This window comes from Dama dama, chromosome 20 (assembly GCF_033118175.1).
Source record: "Dama dama isolate Ldn47 chromosome 20, ASM3311817v1, whole genome shotgun sequence".
Taxonomy (NCBI): domain Eukaryota; kingdom Metazoa; phylum Chordata; class Mammalia; order Artiodactyla; family Cervidae; genus Dama; species Dama dama.
This window is the reverse complement of record NC_083700.1, coordinates 55,889,971-55,912,853: the sequence shown is the minus strand read 5'-3', so window position 1 is coordinate 55,912,853 and position 22,883 is coordinate 55,889,971. Positions and strand designations below refer to the sequence as shown.

General features: G+C 37.3%; 1 protein-coding gene across 2 annotated transcripts in view; it reads left to right on the top strand.

Annotated features, from left to right (window-relative positions):
• HS2ST1 (heparan sulfate 2-O-sulfotransferase 1) overlaps nucleotides 1–22,883 on the top strand; it is a 178,584-nt gene that overhangs the window by 81,162 nt on the left and 74,539 nt on the right. The gene's annotated exons all lie outside the window — the stretch shown is intronic.

Genomic DNA, 22,883 nt, shown 5'->3' with positions numbered 1-22,883 from the left:
CATATTTTTCTTTTCATAACCCATGATTTTAGGGAAAAATAATGATGACAAGTTGCAGGCATACACCATTTGTTAATGGTTCATATTTGAAAATTGATGGTTAAGTCATATCTAGCACTGAAACAAAAATGAATACGATTGCTTCTGCCATGTTTTGGCAGAGCATTTATTCACTGTAATATTTTGAAATATAATTGCTTAGCAAAAATGACATGCTAATGCCTTACTTAATTGCATTTACTCCACTATCAGTTATCTGTAAGCTACAACATAGTTCTTCAGTGAATTTTCCTAAATTCAGCAGTTAGTAATATTTTTGACCCAGTACATAAATTAATGTTTTGACAAGCCTTTTAAAAAGGTAAATAGGTGAATTTATTAGGAAACAATGCAAAGTAAAATTAAAAAGACAATAGTTGTAATTTATGTTTGGCTGACTCTGCCTTAAGAAGGTAAGGCAACTCACGTTTATAGTAAAAGTTTCTCATAGCTAATGTTAATCTAGGTGCTAATTCTATAACTAGCCAAATGGAGAAGGAGTTTGAGATTAAAAAACAATTCTGTTCAATATTACTAATGCCCAGCTGACTGGCACTACCAGCCAGTTGAGTACAACATGTTTTACCTGTTTACATTTTCCCATCCCCTTCAGTTCAGTTCAGTCGCTCAGTCGTGTCCGACTCTTTGCGACCCCATGAACCACAGTACACCAGGCCTCCCTGTCCATCACCAACTCCCAGAGTCCACCCAAACCCATGTCCATTGAGTCGGTGATGCCATCCAACCATCTCATCCTCTGTCGTCCCCTTCTCCTCCTGCCCTCAATCTTTCCCAACATTAGGATCTTTTCAAATGAGTCAGCTCTTTGCATCAGGTGGCCAAAGTACTGGAGTTTCAGCTTCAACATCAGTCCTTCCAGTGAACACCCAGGACTGATCTCCTTTAGGATGGACTGGTTGGATCTCCTTGCAGTCCAAGGGACTCTCAAGAGTCTTCTCCAACACCATAGTTCAAAAGCATCAATTCTTCGGCACTCAGCTTTCCTTATAGTCCAACTCATATCCGTACATGACCACTGGAAAAACCATAGCCTTGACTAGATGGACCTTTGTTGACAAAGGAATATCTCTGCTTTTTAATATGTTGTCTAGGTTGGTCATAACTTTCCTTCCAAGGAGTAAGTGTCTTTTAATTTCATGGCTGCAATCACCATGTGCAGTGATTTTGGAACCCAAAAACATAAAGTCAGCCACTGTTTCCCCATCTATTTGCCATGAAGTGATGGGACCGGATGCCATGATCTTAGTTTTCTGAATGTTGAGCTTTAAGCCAACTTTTCACTCTCCTGTTTCACTTTCATCAAGAGGCTCTTTAGTTCTTCTTCACTTTCTGCCGTAAGAGCCATAAGGGTGGTGTCATCTGCATATCTGAGGTTATTGATATTTCTCCTGGCAATCTTGATTCCAGCTTGTGCTTCCTCCAGCCCAGCATCTCTCATGATGTACTCTGCATATAAGTTATAAGCAGGGTGACAATATACAGCCTTGACGTGCTCCTTTTCCCATCCCCTTACTCTGTGTCTAATAATAATGTGTGATCATTGCCCTATTGTAGGCTGGAAGGTAGTGGAAAGAGAAGGTAAGCAGGCTCAAATTAAATGCAATCACAAACAGAGGTAAATCCAAGAATAACATATCCAATTTTATTACTGGCCTTGTTATGTTGGTCTCCTGACTTTCAACTAGGCTAGTACTTAGGTTCACCAGAGGGCCTTTTGGCTGCCATGGCTGTGTACCATTTGACTAATGTCTGTCATACTAGGTACCTCACACTTGCCATTGATAGGGTATACTGTGCAGCTTTTGGTGATCTGTAATAGCAGACAACTCCAGAAACTCAGCGGGTTTTTTATTTTCATAAATACTTTGCAGATCTGCTGTGGCTTTGCTCTGTGCCCTCTTCCTGAGATATACAAGGAGAGGGAAAAAGAGCGATGGAACTTGTATGATGGCTCTAAAGCTGCTTGGAACTGGCACATGCCACTTTTACAGTTCATTGGTAGAAAAGCAGCTCAACTGGAAGCAGGAACTGTAACTCTCCTCTAGGGACGGGCCTGGTAACATTAGGCCAGAGGCCAGTAATAAAATCTATCACATGGGTGTTAACATTCCTGTCTCCCTGCTCTCCCCAACCACCGTCCTTGTCTCTACTGTTTATGGTGGAGAGGTACAGAAATTTTTTTTAGCTTTTATAGATAATGACTTTTTTCTTAATTACTACTTATATATTATAGAATAGAAATTAGGAAATATTAGTATAATCAGTGACACTGGTAAATGTAGAGACATTAGTTTACAGAGCATATCAAGTCATTCATATTCATACTGGTGACCTCTTCTGAGTTACTGCAAAAAAAAAAAAAAAAAAGCTGACAGTAATGCAGAAAAAATGACCTTTTCCTCTTTTCTTTTGCTAGAGTACCTTTCAGGAGATTAAGGAACCAGTAGAGAAATTTAGATTAACCAATTAGTTTGTATTGCACATTTTTATATCTTATGTTCTGCTCTTATATTCATATAGATATAATTTGAAACATTTTGAAGTTCTAAACCTTTGCAGTAAAGTTTCTTATGTTTACTATTTAAAATAAAAGCACATAAAAATAGACTTCCATGCTTTCACTTTAGTACAAGTAATATACATTTTCTTATTTTTGCTGTTAGGTTTGTTTTTTGTATTGCCCTCCATAGACCAACTTGCAGTCTGCATAATACTTAGTTATATACTGTAGAATGTCGTTGTGGTAATGTGAACTGATTTCAGTATATTGTATGCATATTTTGATGAAATATTCTGCCTGGTCCTGATCAGATAGGAGGTATAGTTACATAATGCTAATCAAGCATTTATTAGCATTTGAAAAAGGTCAGTACTGTAATTTTAGTGGCTACATGTATTATCTGTCATACAAATTTAGCAGCCAACTGTCTAAAATACAAATCACTCTACCCTGAAAATTGTCAGGGTTAATTATAAGCCCTTATTGTCCTTTAAAAAGCATACCTTATGGTACATCTTAATATATTTTGAATCCCATTTCATTTGTAGATTGTGGAATTTTGCTTTTTAGTATATCAAAATAGTTCTATGGATTCTTTTTATATTTCCTCCACCTGGTTTGGGTATGTTGAATTTGTTATTTTTAATTTTAAATATTATTTTTGAGTTTTGTTTGGTTTGCATTTATTTGGTTTAAAATCAACTGGTAGATTTTGGAAAGTAGTCTCTTTCAAAAGTGTTTTTAAAAGCAAAATCATTCATCCATTCAGTAGACTATTGGCTGTTTACAATCTTTTAGGTCATAGGATGTTGTCTTGAGAAAGGTTGATTGATCAATACACAATGTAAGTACTATAGTAGAGGTTTGTCCTAGTGATTTTATATGTAATGAAACCAGGTTCCATTTTAGTTTTTAAACTGTTTTGAGAATTTGATAACATTATAATGGTGCCCCGTTCCTAAGACTGATTCATTAAGAACTTACGAACACAAGCAGTGAAACAGTGTTCTCACAGTACCAAGTTTTCAGTACATTTCTCTCCCCTGTAAATGGAAAGTGCTTCTTTTATCCACACAGATTAATGGGATTGTTGAGCTGAACATTATCTCATTGGAACAAAGTCCAACAAAGCCTAAAGTGACTGGGACTTGGTATTGATCTTTTTTCAGATTTTTTCAGATCTTCTGCTCATCTTTTACTAAAACAGATAGAAAACAGTGCTTTTGCTTCTTGATTAGTTTTTCAGGCAGTTTCCTAAGATTAAAAATTGGTCTTAAGATGTTAGGTATAGACAGAAGGCAAAGCGGGAAATTAGTGATAGCATAAACCTTAATAAGCCACATATTAAATAGATAGCTTTTCTCCTTTTAAAAAAGATCCTTGATGATTTCTGTTGTCAGCACATTTCAGATGTTGTGATTGTAATAATAAATGCCGTGTTTAGTTGCTAAAGTAATTGAAACAGAATTGTTGGTTTACTTGGTGTATAAATTCCAGTTCTCATTTTGCATCACTGCAGAATATCATCGAGTTAATCCAAAATATTTGTGGACATTAAAAAGAATTTTTAAATAATTATATGTAATTTGTTTTACTTTTAAATGCTATTTTAAAACATGTATAACTTCCCTGAATACATAGGGAGGCAATTTACAGGAGGAAACATTATGAACTAGAAAAAAAATTAGAGATAAAGATTCCACATATGTGCATTAATATATGATGCTTATTTTTCTCTTTCCAACTCACCTCACTCTGTCTGACAGACGGGGGAAGGGAGGAGTGGGATGAATTGGGAGATAGGATTGACGTATACCCACCACCATGTATGAGGTAGCTAGCTAGTGGGAGGCTGCTATAAAGCAGAGCTCAGCTTGGTGCTCTGGGATGACCTAGATGGGTGGGGTGGGGAACAGGTGGGAGGGGACAGCTGATAGAGAGAGGTGTGTGTATGCATATAGCTGATTCACTTCATTGTACGCAGAAATGAATATAACATTATAAATTATAAATTATTACAATTATATTACAGGAAAAGAAAGATGAAAAGACTGAACATGTGTATAACCCATGAAGGCTACATTACTTAATGTAGAGAGATTTGAAAATAAAAAAGGGGCTTTTGTGTTAATAAGTCATTAACAATGCTGTATTTTCTGCTTAGAATTAGAAACATATCCTTAACAAATACTTGCCACCTAATGAATGTAAAGGACTTTGGATTCCAGGATGTGGAATTACAAAATGCTATTGAGAGAATGACAGGGTGTGTGTTTGTGTGCGTGCGCCTGTCTGCCTGTCTGAAGTCCTGTATCTAGTGTTATGTTAGCTACTTTGGGAGGATTGGTACAGAAGATTGATGCAAGGTACAGAAAAATAATGAAATGCTAGCTAAACAGAATGTTAGTTCAACTAGAATGTAGTATTATAATGACTGGTAGTTTTCACCTTTTTTATTAAGTAAGCCAAAAATAACTGTAAGCATATTAGTATGGTTTTTTTGGCATGATATTAAAACTGAGGTGTCATAAAATAATGGAACTCACAAATTAGATTAGAAATTATCAATATATGAATATTGTTATATGAATATTATTGAACTGTTAATGTCTAACTATAAATCTGTGTAACTAACTTATGGATATAATAAGTTAAAGATAAATTATATAGAAATATAGATACATCTTTATAGTTTACAGTGCACTTTTATATGTGTTGTCTGATTTAAGAGAATGTTGGATTTAGAATAGAGTTTGATAGTTTGTGTATGGTCCCAAGTTAACTTTTTCTCTCTTAATGAGAGAATCCTTGCCAGCACTTAAGAATTCATATCCTCAAGCTTCATGATGGTTACTCTGTTCTCAATAAATCAAATTTTTTAGTAATTCTTGGCTTAGATACTGAAATAGTTTCTAAAAATTCCACAGAGGCCTTTGGCTCTGCTCACTTAAATACCATCCAGAATCTGGGATATTTGTTCCTATCTCCTGCCTCCCATCCTCCCCTCACCCCTGTCTTATTTATAGCTTCCTTATTCGTGGTTACTGCACAGTGAAAATGAGCCTCAAGCTCCTCTCAAATGGATAACTCTTATCAAGCAAAATAAATTTTCCTTCCCAGTTTCTCTCTGCTCAGATTTTATGTATGCTTCCTTATGATTACATATCCTAACTTACCTTGATAGTAACTGGACAAAGTCTCCATTCTGAATGGTATTTCCACTCTGGAAGTTGTGTTTGCTTACAGTTTTTCTTCTGGTGAAATTATACACTTTAGTTCTAGCAACCTTGAGCCACCTGTTAGTAGTTGACCTAAAGCAGGCTCTTTGCCTTTTCCTGAGATAGTTTGTAGATACTCCAACAGATAAGTCATGAACATTGTAGTTGGTTTTTCTGTTTGATTTTTGTGATTAAAAAAATACATAGCATGAGATTTATTCTCTAAACAAACTGTTAAATGTGAAGTACATATTTATAACTATAATAACAATGTTGTGTAGTAGATCTCTCATCTTGCATAGCTGAAACTCTGTACCCATTAAGCAACAGCTCCCCATTTCCTTCTCTCCCTAGTCCCTGGCATTCTCCATTCTACTTTCTGCTTTTATGAGTTTGACTACTTTAGATTCTTCATATAGGTGGAATCATGAAATATTTGACCTTCTGTAACTGGCTTATTTCATAGAGCATAATGTCCTCCAAGTTCATCCATTTTATTGTGTGTATAGGGTTTCCCTTTTTAAGGCCAAATAATATTTCATTATATATATATGATGAATATATATCACATTTTCTTTGTCCATTCATCAGTGGAATCAAGGGGCATTTATGTTGTTTCCACTCTCAGATATAGTGAATCATATTACATGAATATGGAAGTGTTAATATCTCTTTGAGATCCTTGCTTCAGTTCTTTCAGTTAAATACCCAGAAGTAGGACTGCTGAATCATTATGGCACTTCAGTATTTAATTTTCTGAGAAATCTTCACACTGTCTTCCACAGAGCCTGCACCATTTTACATTCTCCATCAAAAGTGCAAAAGAGTTCCAATTTCTTGACATCTTCACCAGCATTAAAAAAAAAAAAAAAGCCATACTAACAGATGTGAGGTAACATTGTTTTATTGTGGGTTTTGATTTGCATTTCCCTGATGGTGAGTGATATTAAACATTTTTTTCTGATACATCTTATATCTTTTGTATGCCATTTGCATATCTTTTTTGGAGAAATATATGTTCAAGTCTTTTGCCCATTTTTAAATTGAGTTGTATTTTTGCTATTGCATTGTAGGATATTCTTATATATTTGGGGTAATAAATTACTCTTATCAGACATATGATTTGCAACTATTTTCTTCCATTATTCTGTAGATTGTCTTTTATTTTGTTGTTTCTTATGCTATGCAGATTCTTTTTAGTTTGATGTAGTCCTCCTCTATTTTTGCTTTTCTTTCCTGTGCTTTTCGTGTGATATACAAGAAATCATTGCCAAGATTGTTGTCATGAAACTTTTTGCCTTATATTTTCTTCTAGTTTCATGTCTCACATTTAAGTCTTTAATACATTTTAAGTTGATTTTTCTGCATGTGTAAAATAAAGATCCAATTTTATTCTTTTGTATGTTGATATCCAGTTTTCCTGGCACAATTTACTAAAGAAACTATCCTTCCCTATTCTGTAATCCTAGCACTCTTAGATCATTTGGCTGTATATGTGTGCTCTATTTCTGGGCTTACAGTTCTGTTCCATTAGTTTATATGTCTGTCTTTATGCCAATACCATACTATTCTAATTATTGTAGTTTTAGAATTTATTTTGAAGTTGGGAGGTGTGAGGCCTCCGGCTTTGTTCTTTTTCATGTTTGTTTTGGCTATTGGGGGTTCTATTGGGAGCTATTTGGGTGATTCCATATAAATTTTAGAATTGCTTTTTCTGCAAAAAATGCCATTGAGGTTTTGATAGGAATTGACTTGAATCTGTAAATCACTTTGAGTCATTTCAATAATATAAAGTTTTCCAGTTCATGAACATGGGATGTCTCTCCATTAATTTGTATCTTCTTTAGTTTCTTCCAACACTGTTTTGTAGTTGTCCTTGTACAAGTCTTTCTGCTTCTTGGTTAAGAGTTGGGCAAGACAGAAATGAGTTCCTCAAGTTTTCTTTCTATAAAGCCGGAACCTTGGATGCACACTCCATCTCCCACCGCTACTCGCAACCAGAAGTTCCAAGCCAGGGTATTCTCCTGAGACTGATTTGTTCTGACTTGGTGGAGGAACTGTTGTTGGTACAGTGAAGCTTTCCTCTTACCCATTTTGCTGCGTTTGTTCTTGGCTTTGTGCTGCCTGGAACTTCTAAACTGGAATTTGAAAATCTCATAAAGGTATTTTGGTCTTTTTGTTGTTGCTAAACTGGTGTTTCTACCAAGGAGAAAGAAGTGGACATGAAAAAAACTGGAAGTGGACATAAAAAAAACTGGGCTTGATTACTAAGAGCTTTGTTTGTGAACCTAAGGAGTTTGAACTTAGGACATTAGGAAGTTTTTTTAAAATAGTATAAAATAATAACCACCGTCTCTGTTCATAAAATTCTATCTCCCTTGTGGAACGTGAACAACAATTAACAACTAATGCATACTGCATTTAGGGGAATCAGTTGCAACATGCAAGTTGGAGATGAAAAAAAAAATGAGACCATAAGCTAAAAAATAAATAAATAAAATGGAAGATAAAAAGTTGAGACCATGTCAGTGGCCTTGTGGATGGAAAGATAGGCTTTGACAAAGATTTCTGGGATGAAGACAAGAATCAATAGCCAAATCAAAGTGTAAGGTGGGAGATACTAAAAAGGCACCCTATAGAGCCATAGGCAATTGGTAGAGGCAGGAAAATGAAGGATAAAAAAGCAGCAAAGTAAAAAGCAGAGATTTTAAAATATCAGATAGACACAACAGAAAAACTCAGTTCTCTTGCTTCCTCTAATTCTCAAATTGTATAGTCTTCACGCTAAAAGAAAACAAAATGAAGTGAATTAATATTTGAGCCAAACTTAATTGAATTATGTGCTTGCTAAGCCTAAAAGCATTTGTTATATTACAATGCCATCCTGCCTGACTCTGCTCTTTAAAGTTCCTACAGGCATCTGCTTGTGTCTCACTCCCCATAGTTATTACATCTAAGACAGCAGATGTGATGAAATACAGAATGAGTTCCAGAGCTACAAAAAAAAAGATCTTGTCCTGTGAGACTTGTTATTTATTTATAATTCAGAGTTTATTTTCATAGGGAAATTGCATTTAATAAACAGTATCAGCTCACCCAGAAAAGTAACTGCTCTTGACATTAATTATACAAGATAGATAGAAACCAGAAACTTTTTTTATCTTAGGCTTATATGTTAGCTCTGTTCCTTACTGGCTTTGTCATCTTGAACAAGTTCCTAAACCTCTCCATGGTATAATTTTTTCATCTATAAGAACAGTAATACTTTGTAGTGTTCTTGTTAATATCTTTGAGGGAATTTTTAGGCAGGATGCTGTCCTGTGATGACCAAGTAAAATAAAGAATTACCCTCATAAAAATATTTTAGGATGTGTGATAGTGACAGTCTGATAACCTAGGTATTTTTTCAGGCTTTTTCAAGAGATATATTCTTATTAATGAACAACAAATCATTCTGAACATGAAATAGAGATCCTGAACTTTTTCTTTCTGTCAAGTCAGCAGGGCACCTGTTCCATTATATTTTTGTTTAGTTATTAACGTTTACTTTACAAAAGTTATATCCCTAGTGTTCTTAATACCATTTGAAAGATTTAATTCTATAAACATGTTCTTTCATTTCTCAATTTGTTCAACAGTAATAGAATTTGGGCATTATTTTATAGGACAGCCATCTGTCTTATCTAGCAAAATCAGCATAATTTAAATCTTAATATGATACTGAGCACCTCTATCAGGGTTGACAAGAATTTTTCTTACTTGGTAACAGTACGGTCCAAAGCCAAAAGTAGTTTATCAAAATGACAGATTTAGGTCTCAAGTATGGGCTTGGAGGAATTGATGCTGTAACTTTCGTCTTTATACCTGATTTTGGAGGTGCAGATAGCATACCTAGGACATAGGAATTTATATTTTCAGTGGCTGGGAAAGGCTCACTTGAGTTCTTTCTTAGTTCATGTTTTGTATCTGCGTAGGAACGTAATTATCAAGGTGTTTCTTCAGTGTGTGTGCAATGCATTTATTCATAACTGATTCTTACCTCTCCACAATATTGTCTTGCAGTGCTTTCAGAGAACAGAAACTGCCAGTAGTGTTTGGACGTTTTCCACATTTCTTTTCTTCATTTGGGGATTTCTCCCCCATCATATTCTCCCTTTTTATTGACACTAGTATTGAAATAATAAATTTTTCTATTAGTGTAAACATTCTGTAACTCAGCAATACCTTCCTTTGGTATCACTTTTTTTTCTTTTGGTTAGATAATTTCTGGAAGGGCATTTGGAAGAAAATGCCTAGGGTGGCCCATCTTATTCTAAGTTAAATTGCCTGGTTTGGAGTGATACAGTTTTGAATTTGAAAATTCAAAGCCATGAAGAGTCATTTAGCTCTTCTTCTCAGTGAGAATGTAGGTTTTTCTAGTTATTACATCTTTATGTAATTCAGAATATAAAGCAAATGTGCCAGCCTACTCCACACAGAACCAGTTAAAAACAGAAGGCAGCATTTTAGAGTATCATAGCTTCTCATTCGTGATGCTTAACCTTGAAGTCATTACCTTTCATCTCTCATTGTAAACCTGGATAGGAGAAGTCACTTTTAGGGAAGATGGCATAATGCAATTGCTTTCCAAATTAATCAGTCAATTAATTAATTAACAGAGTCATCATTCTTTCTTACCCTCTTTTTCTTCTTTCCTCTCCCCCTCACTTCCTCTCACTTTTTCCTGTCCTCCTCCTCTACTTCCCTCTTCCCTCTCTTCAGTAGAATTCTTTTTTGAATAAAATATTACAGAAACACAGCACAATCTATTCTGTTACACTGTCCATTTCAGAGAATAATATGGCTTATACGCTATTGGCACATAAGGGAATGATGTCAGTACAATATGGAAGTAGAATTGGTTTATAGTGGTATTTCCCAGCACTTCCAAATTGGAGCAATTGAATAAAAAACAGACCAAAGGTTGAAAACTGCAGCCCATTCACTTCTCATTCTGCCTATTGGTTCTGTTTGAAAACACACACTATCTTAGAAGTATTTATTCTCTGCGTTTCACAATTTTCATTCACTTTGACCTTTTTTCCATAACCCAACTGGTTCTTATATCCCCTTCTGTCAAGCGCTCTTTCCTTCTGCTTTATAAATAATGCTGTATATTTACTAAAGTGATTACTTATTAGGAACTTCACACATCTTTTTATTAGAGTTGTTGTGCCTCTTAGTTCTCTGGTTCAATTTGCATAGGTTTTGAGTGGCCTGTACTAACCCTGCTTTTCCTCCAAGTCCAATTATTTATAATGTGTGCCTTTGCAGAATGCAAGGCTTTTCCTGGGAGCTATAGTCTGCCCTCTTTATCTGTGGGTTCTGCGTCTGTGCATTCAGCCAACCAAGGAAGGGAAAGACGTCTGAAAAAAAAAATTCCAGAAAGTTCCAAAAAGCAAGCTTGCATTTGCAGTGTGCTGGCAGCTATTTACATGATATTTACATTGCTCTAGTTATTATAACTTCCCTGGACTTCCCTGATGGCTCAGAGGGTAAGGCCGCTGCCTGCAATGCAAGAGACCCAGGTTCAATCCCTGGGTCGGGAAGATCCCCTGGAGAAGGAAATGGCAACCCACTCCAGTATTCTTGCCTGGAGAATCTCATGGATGGAGGAGCCTGGTAGACTATAGTCCACAGGGTCGCAAAGAGTCAGACATGGCTGAGTGACTTCACTTCAGTTATTATAAGTAAGCTAGAGATGATTTAAGGTCTTTAGAAGGATGTGCGTAGGTTATATGCAAATACCTGCCATTTTACATGATGGACTCGAACATTCTCGGGTTTGATATCTGTGGGGGTCCAGGAACCAATCTGCCAAGGCTATTGAGGAAAGACCTCATTACCTTGTAATAATAGCTTCAGTGCTTGTATGTAAACATAGAAAGGAGAGGACTAGAATCCTCTTGTCTTCTCTCACTAGTTGCCCCATACCAACATGCCTGTTTTGGCTTTCTAGGTCAACTTCTGAATGAAGTTGGTGAAGAAGATAATTGGTGGGTCTGATGGTAAAGAGTCCGCCTGCAATGCAGGAGACCCGGGTTCGATCCCTGGGTGGGAAAGATCCCCTGGAGAAGGAAACGGCAACCCACTCCAGTATTCTTGCCTGGAAAATCCCATGGACGGAGGAGCCTGACGGGTTGCGGTTCATAGGGTTGCAGAGTTGTACATGATTGAGCAACTAATACTTTCACGTTTACATTTTTGTCTCAAGAATAGGCAGCCCATCTTCCTTTTAGGCACTCTAAAGACTCTCCTTAGATCCATTTGGGTTGATTAGAGAATACATACTTGGGCCAGATCATCCTGGTGTTCTATTAAATTACTGAGCTGAGCCTCAGTTTTACACTTCCCACTTTTTTTTTTTTTTACTTTCCACTTTTTTTAAAAGTCTTTGGAAAAAACCAGCTTTGTGAATCCCTTTATTTGCCTGAAAACTATTGTTGAGGACATTGTTCAATATATAATTTGACATATGAAAAGTTTCTAAAAGTTTATTTGGGAGGAAGTCATCTTTCAGAATACTTTTGAGGCAAGGTGTGTGTTCATGTAAAGATGGTGGAAATTTTTCATTGCCAGTTTAGTTTCTTTCATGGTTATCATTTTTTGTTTTTCTTTTTTCAGGTTTTCTTTCTTTGACAAAGGAGGTGGAGGTGTCAGTTTTTACCACATTTTCTAGATACTTGGTCATTTCAACGTGATATGTTGTATTTAAGGTATCTACAAGCCTGAAATTTAGGAAAGAAGTTAGGCTAGAGATAAAGATTTAGTCATCAGTGTGGGAGTGAATAAAGTTTCTAGGCCAGGAGTCTAAAATTGGGAGTGAAAGGAACCAGTAACAAAATTTTCATTAGTAGTTTCTATGTCTTTTTCTCTATTTTAAATGATCATTTTATTCATTTTTATTGTATCCTAGAGTTGAACTATTATAACCAGTGTGTTATACCTACTCGGCAAGGAGAATATTCTAAACATTAACTACTCTTGCTTGGCTGTGCTTGGCAAAAGGGAATGGAAACATTAGGTCAGCAAAAGGTTTCAATGAGACCTGGTAAAAACAGTTCTTTGCATAGTAACTAGATATAAGGTACATGTTTTTGTTTGTTTGTGTGTTTTTTAACTAGTATATCCTTTTCCCCTGTCTCAGCCTAAGTTTCAGAGGGAAAACAGGCTCCAAATTGGAAACTTCAGATTTTGTATTTTATTAATCTGTCCCACTCAAAGGAGTCAAATATGAATGGTTGTTCCTTCATTATTAGGGAAATTGAGGTTCAAGGAATGAATTCTATCTAGGGTTTTCCATCCTTGACTCTTTCACTTACGTGTTTAGTTTTCAAGGTGAAATGTACAGCAGTTTGGAATTCTAGCTGAGGGTCCCACTCATCAATTTCTTACCTCTCAACTCTGTAGTCACCCTTCATTGGCTGGTCTGGAAAAAATGAGGTGAACCCTTTAGATGTTTTCTCCTTTGCCTGCCAGCACAGTGTCAGGTTTTGTCAGGTTGAAGGTGCTGGCACAGTCACACTGAAGGAGGAAGGGGTCTTTCATGGTTCTGGAGTGCTTGCAGCTTCTCTGACTTCTGCAGTACATGCTGGTCAGCAACACCTGATAACCGGGAGCTTCTTCCTGCGTGCTGTACCACTCCCACCTCCACACATCTGGCTGTTTCCTAGCAGAGTACCTCTGCTGCTACCCTTGCTGCAGTAACTGCATTTGACTTCTGCAGTACATGGAGCCAGCAGCTTCTGGGTGGTTTCACAGTGGACTGCTTCCTGTAAGACACCTCCCCATGAATGGCTTTCCTTATTCCAACACTAGATCTTAGGAAGCCATGGGATGTGGGGTTATTTTCTGGTCTCTTTATTTCAGTCCTGGGGGTAGTGGTTGCTCCTTATATCTGCTATGTTTATATTCATTTATGTTTTCTTTACTTCCTAGTAGCCAGTCTGCTGTGTGAACTTATGTTGTGTGGTTAATAGTTTAGATGTTCATCTACCAATGAGATTTAAAAAAACCCTCCATGGAATTAAAATCACTTGGCATTATATAGTACTGGGCATAAATTTATTAATTTCTTTTGTGATTTTATAAAGTAGGTTGTATGTATCATCTCCCTATTTGTAAAGAAATTAAAGCTCTAAAGTTCAAAGAGTATTCCTTAATACCTTTGGCTATTTCTTAACTTAATGGTAAGTTCACTAGAACACATTCAATCTATCACTTGATCTGTTGAAACTGTTGTGCACAATACCAGGCATATATCTCCTCTTTCCTTCCCTGAGCCCTGCTGCCACACCTCACAGTCTTGACTAACTTTGTGAGGTATCACTTTAATATTTTCTTTTTCCTTGAAAGCCACAGTTCATTAAGTTAAAAGCATTTATATTCTTATGTCACATTAGCCTGTCTTTAGCGTACTAGATAGTGTTTTGTTTTTAGTTGATTGCAAATGTTGATTTCTCTTTTTTTCAGTTTGCAAAACTATATGACAGGAAATCAGTAGCTAAATATCACTTTATGATTTCCATCTGTTCAAGTACAATAGTGTTTATAGCATAGTCCAGATTGCAGTGTGATAGAAATGTCCTATTATGGCAGATAGAATTTAAAATGATCATTGTATATTCTAATGAGAAAACATTTTTAAACAAGTACTTCACTTAATTTCAAAGCAGAGTAACTGAATGCTACAATTTGATGACAGCATCTGCTATTCAATGTGTGTGTGTGTGCTGTCAACAGTAAAAGCTTTTTTCTGACTTCCATAGAAATTGATCAGTTTGCTCACATGGATACTAATAATGGAAGCTGAGCAGTCAGGGAGACAGAGTTCTTTTGAATATCTTAAAAAATTTTTTTTCTATTTGTTTCATACATTATTTTGTATGGCTTAACTCTGGGGGTCGGGCTGTTTTGAGATTTTTATTATAATTTTTGCTAAATTTTATTCTGAGAGTATGTTCACATTTATTAAATAGAAATCATTTTCCTTGTCACATGGAACTATAGCTGTTTCAAATCTCTTTGACTCTAAAATTGAGGGGCAGAAGAAAGGAGATAAAAACGATGGTCCTTATTGTGTCATAAAGTATTGGGCAATTCCATGGTTTTTAGTTCCCACGGAGTGTGTTTGCCTCTAGCCCACTGTTACAGATGTGTCTCCTGTTCTCAGGTCTGAGTAGCAGCTCTCTGGTCATTTGCGAATTTTCTTCCTGCTCCACTAGATGCAGTGCTGAAGTGAATCAGTGTGCTACAGCACTCTTAATCACAACACAGCACTAAGTTTCCTGAGTTTCAAACATTTTAGATACTGTAGTTAATTTGATTAATTTTTAATTGTCCCTTGTTTTATTGTCTGCATTAGTTTGCTAGGGCTGCCATAGCAAATTCCCTCAATTTGGGTGGTTTAAACAACAGGAATTTATTTTCTTACAGTTCTGGAGGCTAGAACTAAGATGAAGGTGTTAGCAGCATTGATTTTTTGCCTGAGATCTCTCCCCTCATCTTTACAATATCTGTCTTTTCCCTCTGTCTTCAGAAAGTGCTTGTCTGTGTCCTAATCTCCTCTTTTTAAAGAGATCCCAGTCAACTTGAATTAGGGCCCACCCAGATGACCTCATTTTACCATAATTACTTCTTTCAAGACTCTTATCTTGAAAGTCCCTTGCAAGGAGATCAAACCAGTCAATCCTAAAGGAAATCAGTCCTGAATATACATTGGAAGGGCTGATGCTGGAACTTCAGTACTTTGGCTACCTGATGGGAAGAACTGACTCATTGGAAAAGACCCTGATGCTGGGAAAGATTGAAAGCAGGAGGAGAAGGGGATGACAGAGGATAAGATGGTTGGATGGCATCACCAACTTGATGGACATGAGTTTGAGCAAGCTCTGGGAGTTGGTGATGGACAGGAAAGCCTGGCATGCTGCAATCCATGGGGTCGCAAGGAGTCAGACACAACTGAGTGACTGAATTGAAGACTCTATCTGCAAACCCAGTCACATTCTGAGGTACTGAGGTTAGAACTTCAACGTACAAATTTTAGGGGTGAAAGGAGACAGCTCTCCTGCCTTCACTGCTCTTCTACACTACTGATCCCAAGTGTGTGAGCTTGTCCACACCAGCCAGTTTTCTAACTCCAGACACCAGCTGGGTGTAGTAAAATTCAGTTATGATACTAACTACCTGGAGTTAGCATCAGTCATACAGGTCTGCTTCCACCCACCTTCCTCCTGCCAGTCAGAAGATCACTTGTCACCACCCTTAAAGGTTCCCACATCCCCTCCTCAGGTTTGATAATTTGCTAGAATGGCTCACAGAACTCAGAAAATGTTGACTTACTTGATTATTGGTTTATTAGAAAGAGATACAATTCAGGAAAGCCAAATGAAAGCAATGGATGGAATAAGGAATGGGGAGGCATGTGGAGTTCCATGCCCTCTCCAGGTGCGCCAGCCACCCAGCTAGCTCCTCCATGTATTCAAACCCCGTCGGTTAGGTTTCTGTTTGTTTTAATGTGGACCTCATTCCATGGGTATGAGTGATTAAATCATCGGCGGTTACCTCCAGCCCTCCCCAGATTCCCCTGACAACCAGGCACCGTCCCGAGGTTGCCTAGGTGCTTTCCAAAAATCACCTCATTAACGAATACTCAAATGTGGTTTTAAAGGGTTTATTATAAATAACATAAGAGACTCTTTTCACCTTTATTAAGGTTCTGGAGCTGTTTCAGAAATAGAGGACAAAAGACCAGATGTTTTAACAAAAGATGCTCCTTTCATTCTTTTCACCTAGGAAATTATAAGGGTTTTAGGAGCTCTGGCCAGGAGCTGGGGTGAAGACCAAATATTTACAATTAACCCTTGAATAACACAGGGCTTCCCTCATGGCTCAGATCCCTGGTCGGGAAGATCCTCTGGAGAAGGGAATGGCTACCCACTCCAGTATCCTTGTCTGGAGAAGAGCAAGTATTCTTGCCTGGACAGAGGAGCCTAGTGGGCTTCAGTCTGTGGGGTTGCAAAGAGTCGAACAAGACTGAATGACTAACACTTTCACTTTTCACTTGAACACATGTATTTGAACCTAGCGGGTCCACTTATATGGCAGTTTTTTTCAATAGTGAATGATAACAACACTACAGAATTCATGGTTGGTTGAACCATGGATGCAGAACTGTGAATACAGAGGAACCACGGAAAAGAAAGGCCAACTTTGTGTTATATGTGCATTTTCAACTGCATAAGGATCAGTGCCCCTAATCTCCATGTTGTTCAAGGGTCGATTGAATTTAAATTTATCGTATATAAATTATATCATCACAGGGAGGACACAGTTAAGCCCATAACAAGATCTTTAGACTTCATACAAATGAAATGTGACAATAAACATTCTGTAAAGATACACCCAAGAGTCTTGCCCTCCCCCACAAGCCCCAGCTTTAATATCAAGGTCCTTTGTTTCCTAACTGTAGCTTGCTGCCTATTTAGGGTGGCTTCCCCGCCGCCCACATACTGGCTAGGAAGTTACTTAAGGGGTAATTTAAGGGATTTAGTGGAGAGTTTACCTGAAGGTTTCCGCTGATTTGTCTTTAGTAGCATGTTCTTTCATTACATACAAATAGATTCCTTGTAGGCCCATCCCACCAGCCTTATAGATATGTCCTCCTCTCATTCCTAGCATGCTTGTTTTGAGTTTTCAAGAAGCACACAATTTAGACCTTGTTCAGAGACTACATGATATTGAGTCCTCCCAGCCAATAATTGCTTGCTCTACAAAAATTCCAACTTCTTTGATGAATCCATATTTGGGATAATGAAGAATTATAGCCTTATAAGCCAGAGTACTTAGCTTGCTTGTCCTGTTCATAATTCTTAAACAAAAAAAATCTGAAGTTGATAGTTGGCATATTATTTTTGTGTAATTGGTGATATTAGAGATCCATCAACTCTGTATATTTCAACCAAAAGTTGTCTTTTCACTTAACCAGTAAGAAAATGGTGTCCTATTTCTTATAACATGTGGAGTGCAAGATCATAGAACTGTCCATAGGTAACACAGTTTTGTGCTTTGAGATAAACAGGCTTTCCAAAATTCTTTTGAAAGATTAGAAAGGAAAAATAATAGAATGGCTAAAGTCAATAGATCTGTTTTGACAGAGATTATTTTAATTTGATGAACTAGTTTCATTAAGTAGATAATATATATTTTTATTTGTTGAAGATAATTTTTCTTCATACTGAAAATATAATTTAAATGCAAGCTAACTCTAAGATACTTTTTGTGTGTTTGCATGCTCACTCAGTCGTGTCCAACTCTGCAACCCAATGGACTGTAGCCTGCCAGGCTGCTCTGTCCATGGGATTTTCCTGTCAAGAATACTGGAGTGGGTGGGTTGCCTATCATATTATTGGGTTAGCCAAAAAGTTCCCTCTGATTTTTCCATGTTACAGAAAACCCAAACAAACTTCTTGGCCAACCCAATAAGATTTAAAATATTTCCAGTACACTACTTTATCCTCATGCATTGTTTTGAGAGTGTACAGTCAGTTTTTCCATAATTTGGCATGTGTTCCTAAAAATCACTGCACTAGGCGAACATGGCTTGCAAGAAAAATGAGGCTAGAGGCATAATGCTCAAAAACTTCCATCAGTGGCACACATAAAATATATGATTCTAATAAAATTGTAACATATGTTACGTGTGTAAAACAGTTATACTAAAATCAATACAGTACTTTGCCTTGAAGAGAAGATGAAGTTTGCTTGTGGAAGTGGGTCCTAAAAGAGTTGTACCCTGTGAGTTACTGTGGAGTGGTGGAAGGAAGGTTACCTGAAGTGGGATGGAAACATGTGATGATAGCTGGTATCAGTGGGTATGTCTTGTGACACAGGCAGTAAACTCAGAAAGCTGGTTGATGTCTGAGGTATGTGTGATGTGTGTGTTCTTACCTTGCAGTGATGTGTTTACAAGGTTATTGATTGCAGCAATTGTTTGTCATAAAAGAAATTGTAAGACACTTTAAATGTTTATTAACAGATCATTGGTTAAATAAGTTATAGTTGATGCTTTCTGAGGAATACTGTGCTGCTGTCAAGAATAACCACTTACACAAACTGATGTGTAATGTTGTCAAGCTGTGATTAAAAAGTGGGTTTTAGAACAGTATGTATAATATGCTATTACTTGCATAAAAAGTAATGCCTGTTCCTGTGCTTACATGAAGAGAATGAAACTGAGACACATGCTAGTACCTTGACAGTGCCAGACTTTGAATTTCTTAAAGACAAGAAATGTGTCTTAGTTATGTCTCTTTAACAGCTTGCATGATACCTAGTTCTTACTAGGTGCAAAAGAAGGATATGTTGAATGGAATAAGTGAGTGGGCCTTTTAACGTGCATGTCTGTAAGAAAATTTGATATACAGAATTCCACATGTAAAACAGACTAAGGATGATTGAATCACTAACATATTTGTGTTCCTGTTTTCTTCAAGCAGTAGGCATTCTCCTGTACTTAGGACATTATTCCGTTTCCAGGATTTTGATTTAAATGTGTCTTTGGGGTCATACTACAGGGACGTTTCCATCTTTGAGAAGCTAAGAAGTGAAGAGCCACTGGAGAAACTAGAGAAAGAGAAAACAGGACCAAGGGCAGACATGTTGAGTCTTTAATATTTTAAGAGATGTCATTAGTAGGCATTAATTTAAGTTCAGTGTTTCTCCAAAGGACAAAAGTATGGCTAATGGATATAGAAGATATAGGGAGACAGATTTCAGACCAACTTGCTAATAGCTATTAACAATTGAAAGAGCATTGTTATAAACACATTTGGTAGCAAGAGTTTGTACAGAGATTCCTGTCAGGAATAGCGGTGAAAAGGAGAGATTTATTCCTTTTTTTAGCATCAAGAAGATTCAAATCTGAATTTGAATGCTGTGCTACTATTATAACCTTGGGCAAAAAGTAACTTTAAAAATTCCTCAATTATAAAACAAGTATAATGTATCTTAGAATGGTGATATAAGGATTAAGAAAAGGTAAAGTACCCAACACCATGTTATATTGAGCTCTCAGTTAGGGGTCATTGTTGTCATTAAAATAGGAACTCTTTTCAATATGTCAGCAAATTCGCAAAACTTAGCAGTGGCCACAGGACTAGAAAAGGTCAGTTTTCATTCCAGTCCCAAAGAATGCTCAAACTAGGAAACAGTTGCACTCATCTCACAGGCTAGTAAAGTAATGCTCAAAATTGTCCAAGCCAGGCTTCAGCAATACGTGAACTGTGAAGTTCTAGATGTTCAAGCTGGTTTTAGACAAGGCAGAGGAACCAGAGATCAAATTGCCAACATTCGCTGGATCATCAAAGAAGCAACAGAGTTCCAGAAAAACATCTGTTTCTGCTTTATTGATTATGCCAAAGCCTTTGACTGTGTGGATCACAATAAACTGTGGAAAATTCTGAAAGAGATGGGAATACCAGACCAACTGACCTGCCTCTTGAGAAACCTGTATGCAGGTCAGGAAGCAACAGTTAGAACTGGACATGGAACAACAGACTGGTTCCAAAGAGGAAAAGGAGTACGTCAAGGCTGTATATTTAACTTATATGCAGAGTACATCATGAGAAACGCTGGGCTGGGTGAAGCACAAGCTGGAATCAAGATTGCCAGGAGAAATATCAATAACCTCAGATATGCAGATGACACCACCCTAATGGCAGAAAGTAAAAAAGAACTAAAGAGCCTCTTGATGAAAGTGAAAGAGGAGAGTGAAAAAGTTGGCTTAAAGCTCAACGTCCAGAAAACTAAGATCATGGCGTCCGGTCCCATCACTTCATGGCAAATAGATGGGGAAACAGTGGAAACAGTGGCTGACTTTATTTTGGGGGGTTCTAAAATCACTGCAGATGGTGATTGCAGCCATGAAATTAAAAGATGCTTACTCCTTGGGAAGAAAGTTATGACCAACCTAGACAGCATGTTAAAAAGCAGAGACATTACTTTGTCAACACAGATCTGTCTAGTCAAGGCTATGGTTTTTCCAGTAGTCATGTATGGATGTGAGAGTTGGACTATAAAGAAGGCTGAGCACAGAAGAATTGATGCTTTTGAACTGTGGTGTCGGAGAAGACTCTTGAGAGTCCCTTGGACTGCAAGGAGATCCAATCAGTTCATCCTAAGGGAAATCGGTCCTGGGTGTTCATTGGAAGGACTGATGCTGAAGCTGAAACTCCAGAGCTGACTCATTTGAGAAGACCCTGATGCTGGGAAAGATTGAGGGCAGGAGGAGAAGAGGACGACAGAGGATGAGTTGGTTAGATGGCATCACTGACTGAATGGACATGAGTTTGGGTAAACTCCGGGAGTTTGTGATGGACATGGAGGCCTGGCGTGCTGCAGTTTATGGGGTCGCAAAGAGTCGGACACAACTGAGCTACTGAACTGAACTGAGCTGTTCAGTATGGTGTTATTTTATACTGCTTGGTTTATACCGTTCATTCTAAAGCTGATATTTTGTATGTTTTATTTTACATATTGTTTTAGGTATACATTTAGTGAATATCCCTATAGTGTGCTAATCATGCTTAACGTATATTTTAATAATGAAAGATATATTCTCCAATTAAGGTGATTACTTAAGGTTAAATGGCTACAAGTATCACAGTAGAGATGGTACCAGCTAGGGTTCCGTCAATAAAACAGAAATGCACTATGCATTTTAACAGAGGGAATTAATATAGGTAATTGGTTGCATAGGTATTGGAGGGTTGAATGAGCAAATGTCATTTGTAGATCTCCAGCCTCAGGATCACAGGGCAGAGTAGAGAAGGGTAAATTTGGAATTAAGAGACAGTAGCTTAAGAGGTGGCACTGAAAGCTGTGGAATATCTCTATTATTATATTTTAGTATCACAGTTATATGTTCCTTTCATGTTTAAACTTGCATTTTTCAAATCAAAACCACAATGAGGTACCATTACACGCCAGTCAGAATGGCTGCTATCCAAAAGTCTACAAGCAATAAATGCTGGAGAGGGTGTGGAGAAAAGGGAACCCTCTTACACTGTTCGTGGCAATGCAAACTAGTACAGCCACTATGGAGAACAGTGTGGAGATTCCTTAAAAAACTGGAAAAAGAACTGCCATATGACCCAGCAATCCCACTCCTGGGCATACACACCGAGGAAACCAGATCTGAAAGAGACACGTGCACCCCAGTGTTCATCGCAGCACTGTTTATCATAGCCAGGACATGGAAGCAACCTAGATGCCCATCAGCAGACGAATGGATAAGGAAGCTGTGGTACATATACACCATGGAATATTACTCAGCCATTAAAAAGAATTCATTTGAATCAGTTCTAATGAGATGGATGAAACTGGAGCCCATTATACAGAGTGAAGTAAGCCAGAAAGATAAAGACCAATACAGTATACTAACACATATATATGGAATCTAAAAAGATGGTAACGGTAACTCAATACGCAAAACAGAAAAAGAGACACAGATGTACAGAACAGACTTTTGGACTCTGTGGGAGAAGGCGAGGGTGGGATGTTTTGAGAGAATAGCATTGAAACAAGTATACTATCAAGGGTGAAACAGATCACCAGCCCAGGTTGGATGCATGAGACAAGTGCTCAGGGCTGGTGCACTGGGAAGACCCAGAGGGATGGAATGGGGAGGGAGGCGGGAAGGGGGATTGGGATGGGGAACACATGTAAATCCATGGCTGATTCATGTCAATATATGGCAAAAACCACTACAATATTGTAAAGTAATTGGCTTCCAACTAATAAAAATAAATGAAAAAAGAAAGAGAAAAAAAAGAAACTTGCATTTTTGAAATTCTTTTGTCTCTAGAAGGGACTTAACTGTGCATATACTTTGTATCAGTGATTTAAGATGTGTTCTTTTCAGGATGATTACTGAGTTCACTGAAAATTCCACACAACTTACTACCCACCCCCAACGCCTCAACTCTCTGTTAAAAATTTAACCTAAAGTTTCATGAGTCTCTTGAAAACCTTTCCTTTCTTTATTAACTGTGATTCTTCAGGTATTA